Source organism: Simochromis diagramma, unplaced genomic scaffold (assembly GCF_900408965.1).
Source record: "Simochromis diagramma unplaced genomic scaffold, fSimDia1.1 OVJJ01000320.1, whole genome shotgun sequence".
Classification (NCBI taxonomy): Eukaryota; Metazoa; Chordata; class Actinopteri; order Cichliformes; family Cichlidae; genus Simochromis; species Simochromis diagramma.
Window position 1 is genome coordinate 10,717,483 of NW_024386773.1, and position 9,883 is coordinate 10,727,365.

The 9,883-nt window shown below is 37.3% G+C and overlaps 1 long non-coding RNA gene across 1 annotated transcript; it reads right to left on the reverse strand.

The window, feature by feature from the left end:
* Positions 1 to 15: 15 nt before the first annotated feature.
* LOC120718941 lies at positions 16 to 7,365 on the reverse strand. Its single transcript, XR_005692596.1, has 4 exons — positions 6,706 to 7,365; positions 5,045 to 5,070; positions 3,518 to 3,615; positions 16 to 876 (listed from the first exon to the last, which is right to left on the reverse strand). It is a non-coding gene; the product is annotated as an uncharacterized LOC120718941 (long non-coding RNA).
* Positions 7,366 to 9,883: the final 2,518 nt, after the last annotated feature.

A 9,883-nucleotide genomic window follows, 5' to 3' on the forward strand; every position in this document is an offset into this window, starting at 1 on the left:
TCCTACTGCATGATGCAAGCGCAACAAATTCTAAACTCTGAAAAATCAAAGAGAAGCATCAGCACGTCCCCTCGGCTCAAGCAGCTTCTATGTGTTGTGGTAAGTGAGAGGAAAAAAGTAATGCGCTTTTATAACTAATGATGCTTCAGGCTTCTGGCTCACATGTAATTAACAGTTCAGACAACAATTCTCATAGTGTGATCCACTCTGCAATAAAATACTTAGTACAAAATACAGTGTCACTCTCGAAAGTATGCACTGTGTTTCTACATACTTTGCAAATCCATCCAGTGGGCAACAAAAGACCCGAGTTTAGGACTAATTCTGACAACTCTGTCATACCTAAACCACCGACCATGCTCCAATCTACATATAAAAGTAGAAGCAGAAGCCTTAATTAACTGAAATTAAAGATTTACAACAGTAAAATTACATTTAAAATATATGCAGCATAGAAAAGCATGACTGTACTCCATTTCTGTGCAGTGTTGCAGCAGAATTTTAAAGTTGTAAGAGTTAAAATTCTAAATTTTCATTAGAACAGCATCTATGAAAACAAAAAACACAAGGTAATCCTTATACCTGAGTTTAGCATTACAGCACCAGTCATCAGAAATGCTGTTGCTCATAAGTTCTCTACTTAAATTACGACTAAGACTTTAATAGTATGGAAACAGCGTTGAATAAAATGTAACAAATAACAGAAAACACAAAATACTGTATCACATAGTGTACTAACGGGGCAGGGCTGCTCTGCTCTTCCACAGCCTCCATGGCACACTGCAGGGACCTCTGTAAAGAAAGCAGCTGACTGGATGTCTCCCTTAGCATGAATCTGGTGACAAACTGACCCAACACGCTGGCACCTTGGTACTCCTGAGAAAGAGAGCGACAAACAGAACAAAGGGTTAAAGGACAAACTGCTCAAACCAAAGCGCAAAGAAAGGAAAAGCAGCTCTGAGACAAGACACACCACACAGAGAAGGAGAGAGAGCGATCATGTGATAACTTCTCCAAAACAACTGCAGGCACTTGTGAAATGTGTGACAGCTGCAATTAAATGGGCTAATTAATTCTCAGAACACATACATTATTCAGAAGTGCGTATTCAAATTCCAAGGTGGAAGAACTTTAATAGGAGACATAATTGCTGCTCATGTCCCCAAACACAAATGTGATTACGCATTCTCAAAGGAGACATAGTCACGCAATGTGCGAGTGAAGTAACATTGCATAGCTCATTGTCAAAACTTGCGATGATGAGCCTCTACTGAAAAAGCATCATGGGATTAGCAGTCCAAAGCACTGACAGACCACAGCTGCTAACCAGTGACTGCACAATCCTCTAGGGGTTTACCCACTTCAACAGCTTTAAAGAAGAGGCCAAATAGAGGAGGTAGGTGATCTAATTAAGGCAGGTTCCATAATTATTCAGAACACATTTCCTCCACTCTTCTCATTTAACAACTCCTATTAAACTTTAAATCCCTGATTCATAGCTGTTACCTCAAAAAATCCTCAAGCACTTTTAAAACATTTTGTCAGCTCTAGTTGAGCAACATAATAAACAGGTACAGAAATGCTAGGCTGTGCCAAACCGGTACCTATTATTACATGAGGTTTTTGGGACACACACACCGTGGGACATCAGGAGTATCATGAGAATATTTGTAGCAGTTAGGACTGAAAATTGCAGACTGAACAAGACTTAAGGTCATGGGATTGCACTGCACTGATAGTCCATTGGTGCTACTCAGGACTTTGCAAAGCTTCTTTTTGCATAATTTTGCAGTGTCACTTGGTGACACTACAAGAAACCGGTGCTGTGCATGATTCCTGATTATGGCATGTGTGGTTGTTTTACCTATTAAACACAGAACATCTCTGCAGTCAGGCCAAGTATTAAAAACAACGAAATCTCTCAAGTAAAGTCATGGCTTGTGCTTCTTCCTCTTCATGGAGAATTGCCTTCCTGCTCTATCTCTGTCTCTATCTCTTATTAATCTAATATAACCAAAAAACTAAAAACCATCGCACACAACCAGACTACCTTCTTCCTGTTGCTCTAGTCTAAGCGGTAAGGTACATCAAAACATCTTCTTCCTGCAGCAGTTTCTCATTAACCACTCACACAATTTATCAGTCTCCTCATTTAATGCTCAGGAAGAGAATGTGCATCCCACTTAAGGAAGCTACTTTCTTAAAATCAAGCATACTATAATTGTTAAAAATAAGACTGATTATGTGGTTTGATTCTTCTGCTTGGATTGAACACAATCAAGGCCCATGGGACCCGCAGTACATAGGTGGGCAGACTGCTGGCTTAAATACTAATCAGTGGTTTTTTTTCCATCTGCAGCTTTAGCAGTGGGAGCAGTAATTGCTGCAGCAAAAAGGACCAAAAGTGCTGTGCTGCTGGACAGGAACAGAAATGTTAAGAAGTTCCCTGGAGTAAAAAAAGGGCAAGCAGTAACAAGGGGAAGTCAAGTCAACGATTTTAGTTACATGTTAATGCTGGTGCAGTACACGCTGTAGCTTTGACAGACAAGTTAATAAACAGAAACAGCATCACAGTTGTGTCCAAAGTATCGGGTAGATTATTGTGTTATATAGGATATCTGTGACTCATTTATAGTTAGGATATTGAGACAACACTGCTGTGTTTTGTGCAGAACGTATTAAGTTATTCTTGGGTCAAACTCCCCATCTGATTTATTTCCCAGCCCATCCCTGCCTGAAATATTTTTTTTTATCCCTCTTTTGTTAATTCATCACTTCTGGGAGACTTAGTGCAGCAGTGGCTCCATCTGTGTACACAGGGGCTTCCTCTAATAGACAAGAATCAGCACAAAACTAAACACAGGAGATTTATAGCACAAAAAAACCTAACTTGGTGAGCGTGTCTGTGTCTACTTGTATTACTTACATTGTGGGGATTGGTTTGGATACTCACGTTATGTAGGCCCACCTCCTTTAAGGTAAAGAAATGTCCCCATAATGCAAATCAGTATATTATAAGGTGAAGACTCAGTTTGAGGTTTTAATAGGAGATAGGATAAACCCCGTCAAAGTGTCCTAACCTTGTTACATAAAATTTGGTAAGCGTTAACAGGTAAATATCCGTTCACCGACTCATTCAACATTTTTGTGTTTCGGGGTTTGGCGGTATTTTCCAAAGTGGGACCAAGGATAACGAGACCACAGGTGATGTAAGTCAGTGTGAATCATCTGAATTGATAAAAACGAATTGCTTTCAGCCCTGAGTTTTTCTTGCTATTACCTGCATGGTGCATGTATTACATTTGAGACTACATCCAACCTGCCAGCTCTCAAGTACAAAGTCTGTGTGAAGCCCAACTTCCAATGTGAGAATAGTGCAGTCGTTTCAATAATCTGTTGAATTCAGAGCTAGCGAGTGGTGGCCATGTGGTCTGCCAAAATTAAGACAGATTCACATAAAACTAAATGGTTCATAGTATAGCTTTCAGAGTCTTCACGTGCTTTGGTGAATTCTTACCTCTTTAGTTTTATCCATTGCCTTTAAGATGGCAATATTCAGGCTCTCCAGAGCTGAAAGGACATTAAGATACTCTCCAAGGTGCTGAGAAAAATAGTCTAACAGGGAATAGCAAAAAAAAACCTGTCAGTGTTATTGCAATCACGGAATATGAACATGAATAGTCATCAAACATTAATTTTAACGTTTAAAAGTTGGAGACAAGCTCTAATATGTTGCCATGACAGACTCCAATTAAGAGACGACGACGACTACAGGAGTGAGAATATAATGAATGCACAATACGTCAGCAACACTTAGCGCTCCCCGTTTCATGAAATTGAGGGTTTTTTTTCTTTACTAATTTTAATAAGGCAGTGTTATAAGATATCTCATTCACTCCTGTAGTGTTAATGATAGCAAGCGTGAAGATTCATTTCACACCAGACAGCACCGACTGCTATAAAGAAACTCCTACACATTTTAATGTTTATGTCACAAATGAGTTCACGTAACTGCAAAAGCAGTGTACCGAGGCTCATTTAAAGTGTCACGGTAAAAAGGCTGTGCGAGGAAGGTTCACCAAATTATATATGATAGAGCAAGAGCAAAGCAAAGAAAAAGCTCAATAGTAATTAGCTCTTGATTCTTAATTAAAAACTTGATTTTACGCTAGCTAAGAGTACGACTGATATGACACACAGTTAACAATGTGATCCAAGGTGAATGGATTGGTGGCAGCCTTTACACTCCCCTCAGTTACATTCATTTATGTTGCATTACTGAATTTTAAACCGTTAATCAGAAACAATTTGGTCTAAAGAACATAGAGCGGTGGCTGACAGATGTTCACTGAACTACATATGAGATAAAAGAAGCATTCTGTTATGGAAAAACAGTCAACTTCTGTTGATGTCAGATGCAAAAGATTCCATTCCCATTCAATAAATTATGCAGAAGTTTTATTCTGGGTACAAGTCGTATTTACCGGTCTCTGTCCTAGTTCTTAACTTTATTCAGGTCATCTGACACACATGTATTTTTTAAAATGATTAAAAAATAGGCCAATAGATCACTACTATATATATCACTACTACTGTGTATACTATATAACAATATCGATATGACTCTTACTGTATTTCTGTAAATTTTAGGAAACCAGCACCTGGTTGACTTTCCACACAAGAAGGTCTACCAATAGGGAAACATGACTTTTTACCAGATTTTGCTCAGCAGTACCTAAACATGTCAGACGACACATTCAAATCAAACTAAATCACAAATGCTTTTGATATATATAATTTAGTTGTGTTGCTTGTTTGGCGTGCGCAGAAAACACAGCAAAACCTGCTGCCTCGAACTTTATACAATGCTTTCATTTGAAAATGCAAATTTCCCAGAGTTTTTAAACTGTTGCTACGAAGTTACTCATGAACACTAATAATAATTTAAAAAAAGAATCTAAGGATAGGGTAACACAAGCACTTATGACAGTAACTTTTATGATAGGAGTTATACAGAAATCAGAGTAAGCACAGTCCAACCAACCTGATAGCTTGTCAGTGTCCAGATTGCTGCAGAGCAGAACATAAGAGAGAAGCAGGGAAGATACTGAGAGTTAATTAAGAAAATTCAAAGTTATGTAGCTCTTCATTTCTGCTTGAGAGGTTTGGTGTGACTATGTGTGAATATAGTTAATATGATAACAGTGTTGTCATATAAAGACACACACAAGACTTGTTAAAGTGTTAAAACCATATAAATCACACTTGTGCGCAGCATGTTAACCTGAAATGTTTATTCTCCTTAGAAATGATGTCTTCTGCATTTTATCATTATTTAAAAGGTTAAACCATTGTCTGTTTTACTTCTCCCACAGTGGTAAAAACATTGCAATAAATACGTCTTTGTTTACTTTTTGTAGCAGAAGGGTTTACATTTGATGAGAAATTATTCTCTTTGATAAAGACCATTACTACTACCATTACTATGTGAAAAATTCCCCTGTTGTTTTAATGACATTTTAAAGACTGAATCAAACTGGAAGTGAAGCTGGTAAATAGCTGCATTATTATAATGCTCACACAGCTCCTGCAGACAACAAAAACAAATGCCTTTTTGGCAGTTGCTGTTACAAATCTGCATTTGGATGGTGACAATAAGCTCCCACATATCTCTCTTTTAGGCTATTAAGATATAGCTAATGTGATCATTCTTTTCCCTTTGCTTTCAGTTCCAGCATTTTCTGCATAACTTTAAGCATTATCAAACATATACAGGTAAAACACGTTCTTCCTATCACCACTCCATTAACTGTATTGTTATATTGAGAATAAGAAAAACCTTTAATTAGACATCAGAGCACAGTTCATGCCAACTGCCTCAAAGCTTGGAGGGTGGTTAGAGAGGTCTCGAGGCTATTGTTTCTCATCACAGCGGCAATACTAGCCTAGCAGCATGTTCAAAAGCAATTTATCACACAGTGATGGAAGAACTGGCACCACAACAAAAATAAATACAGAGTGGTTACTGTAGCCAAACTAGTTAGATGCAAAAAAGGAAGAAAAAAAAAACCCCAAAACACATATGCATCTATTCCAGTCTGCTTTTGTGTGTGAGACTGGGCCTACTGATGCATTTCAGTGATTTACCAATCATGGTTAATTTGTTATATCACCTGAGCTTATACAAAGATTTTGAAACCTTGTTAAGCTTCAGTGTTGGCACAGAAGAAAAGTTGCAAAATGCCTCATGAATACAAATACCTGATCTGCCAAAGGCAATAAAACACACTGGCTTTAGGTAAGGATCAGACTTAGATACATTAAATACAACATGGCAGGGGAGAAATGGTCTTTTCCTCTGTGGCTAAAAGAGTTAAGCGTTCACTGCAGAGCGGTGATTTCAGCAGCTACCCTGAGGCTGATTTCCTTGATTGTAATTTCAGGGAAGTAGTCTAGGTTTTGAAGTAGCTGGTTTAGCCCACAGTATTTTATGTCCAAAGGAGGGGGTAAACATCAATTCTGCTTGAGTTGAGTTTACCGAGGACCTCCCTCCAGCTGTGAGACATTTAATCTATGGCTGGTGACTTGAAAAGAACACATTAACACAGCCTTTAAGCATGCTTTTATTTTGCCCTCTTTAAAAGGTAAAAGCACAAAGTTTACGAGAGAGAATCTATTAAATATAACACTAGGTCAAAAACTCACTTATTCTGTTGGCCATCTATGGAATAGAAAAGCTCCTGTAGCTCCTCAGTAGTCAGGATCCCATCAGCAAAGTAAGTATTAAACTCTTCAAATGACAACTTGCCATCATCTGAAACAGAAAGAAAGTTTACTGCACAAAGTCGACAGGCAGCCTTGTATCAACAGTTATAAGATGATAGGCTCACTAGTGGTTACGTGTATAACATGTATATTACATTTTTTTTCTCCTTGCTTGAATGATTTCTTGTTTCTGTGCTCTTGCTTCTACCAAATCTTAGTTTCAGTAATACTAAACTCAGGAGAAACATCTTGCCTAACATTAAAGAGAAAATTGAGCCGCCTGATTGCATCGTACTTCCCATGGATGTGTTTACATGCTGGATAAGACACTACCACCTATCTTAGCTTGGACTTTTTACATAACTCATTACACATGTGGTACTTAGTTCTGGAAACTATTCCATTTAATTCCCTTTTAATCTCAGTGTAAAGGCTCAAGAGCTTCTGTAGCCCTTTTCTGCTTGTTCCATTGTTTTACCACCTTTCCTGCTGTAATGCTGGAAAGTCAGTATTGTTTTGCAACTACCACAGCTGCAACCTTTCATATTAATGATAATATGCATAAAGAAAACAAAAAAAAATGAACTGAATGACTAAAAAGTAATAAAACATCTTATTTTCTTGGAATTAACTGACAAAATATTTCAATATCTATCTATCTATCTATCTATCTATATATTATGGCTTGAATTGCTGATAAAGTAATAAGTCATATTTGAAAACAATTGTCACTTATTTAAACATGTAAATATGATGCGTGTCTGTAAAAAGCAAAAAAAAAAAGCAACTATGAATGTTCTAACAGATAAAAACTAAATTCTAATACTATGCATAAGTGTTCCACAAAATAGAAACGTAAAAGCACTACAGATGGTGAGCACATTGAATTTTTTCTCATTCTGCTCAGACTAGTTAACAGTGAGCACAGATTTTTGTGACAATGCACAGGAAAATCAATAGCAGATGATAAATAGCTTGGTTGTCATCTGTGAAGAAGTGTTCCTTCGTGAGCCTGTTATAAATCAGTCTGCAAGCACAGATTACACAGATCAGTCAGCAGTTAGCCTGCCAGAAAGAAGCTGCTAGATGTTTTTAAGTGCAGCTGAATAAATAGACTGGGCATATTTACCTAAAAAGGGAAGCAAAAGTATACTCGAAGGAGTTGGAGACATAATTAATCAATGCAACTGAGTAACATTACAATAAAGAATGATGAAATACAGCTAAGACAGTCATATGCACAAATAAGTATGGATATGAGGTTGGTAAATCCACCAAATAGACTGTTTTTTGCACAGAGAGTCATATCAGGGCAAAATCAGGGCAGCTACGAAACTCACACTTTCACACTTTTAAAATTTGGCTTCTAACCCCCTGAGTAATCAAACCCTGTCTATGCAAAGACAAGGCAAAAGGAGAGTGGTTTAATATGCCATTCCACTTGGTTGGCTCAGCAAAGCTGGCAATTCAAGGGCAAGCTGGAAGACCATCTGTTCAAGTGGACCCATACTGACACTGTTCAACATTACCTCTGACCAGAATGTGTAATGTGTTGGTCCAGACAACAAGCTGCTCTCGCCACTTTGGCCCACATTTTTTTTCGAATCAAAATCAAATCTTCTTTGTCACACAAAAAGTGTCTTTTGTTTTTTCCAGTCTCTTTCACTGCCTTTGTTTTCTCTGTGAAAATACAAAGAACTCTTACGTACTATAAATCATTTGGATCACCACACATGTACTAGTATCTTGGACAATTTTTAATTCATATTAAAAATCACATTTTAGTTGATGTGCATGTTGAAAGAGTGATTGATGTTTTCTTGGTTAGAAAAAAAGCATGACATATTAAAAGCCGGCCTTCTTTTAATAGATTTTAATAGACATATATGCTGTTCCACTTATATATACTTTATGCAATTTCCTTATAATCTGATGCCGTCTGTGCTCAGTATGTTGACCCAGAGACTGTAGATCCTGCCACATGTCACAGCGCTGTACTCGGAAAGATTCCTCTTCATGGAGTGCCAAACAAGACACAAAGCAACAAGGATCAGCAGCAACACTTCTCCATTTGATCACCAATTGACAGCAAGTAGCAGTCTCCTCTGTTCATTTTGACATTTCTGGGTTAAATGTCTCTATCATAAAGGAAAAAACCCAGACAAATACACAAGCCTGAACATCATCATTTTTCAAAGGCTTTGAGTTGATGTCAATGACATCCTGACCCAGGGCACAGCACTACCTTGACTTTTTGACCTGTCTTAGGAGACATAAGGAGTATAAGTTGTAAAAACATGCAGATTTGCATGTTTACATTACAGCTATGTTTGCAGCATTAAATTAATTAAAAAATCAGTAATAATCCCGACAGAAGACATCAAAAGATTAAAAAAATATGTCTAAGCGTCAGGAAACATCTGGTTCCATCCTCATATCTGACACATCCATCTCCTCTGATGGATGTAAAGATGAGAACAGTGGATGCTGGAGCACTTATTTCTAAAATGGGAAATTCTTGTACAGCCAAGTGTTACTCTAAAATGATGTTGATCCTTTATGATACATTATACAGTTGCATTGTTTGCCTTGAGATCACTTAAAGAGCAGGAAGTGTTGAAGGAAATGTCTTCTCTTCCCCTCCTCGTGGGAGAATAAACTATGTGAACTGCATTTTACATGAGTACATACAGTATAACCTAGTTTAAATTAGCATCTTTTTCACATTCCACTAAAATGAATGAAGTCTTCCAGCCATTAATCAGTGTTGAGTTTTATATAACAGAAAGGGGTGCACTAAAATGCCACTGACTTCCATTTGCTCTTTTCATCCTCTACAGTCCCATTAGATCAAATCAAATCAAATTCAAATTTTTGTCACATACACAGTCATACACAGTACGATATGCAGTGAAATGTTTACACAACTGCTCGTGACCTAAAGAAAAAAAAGGCTATGAATAAGATAGGAAATAAATATGAAAATTAAAAAGGGTAAATTTAACTAGGAAGGAATAAAATAAAATATAAAAATTAAAGTTAAAAATGAAATAACTGTACAACAACAGATTAGAACGAAGGGTAAATTTAACTGGGAAAGAATAAGATAAAATATATA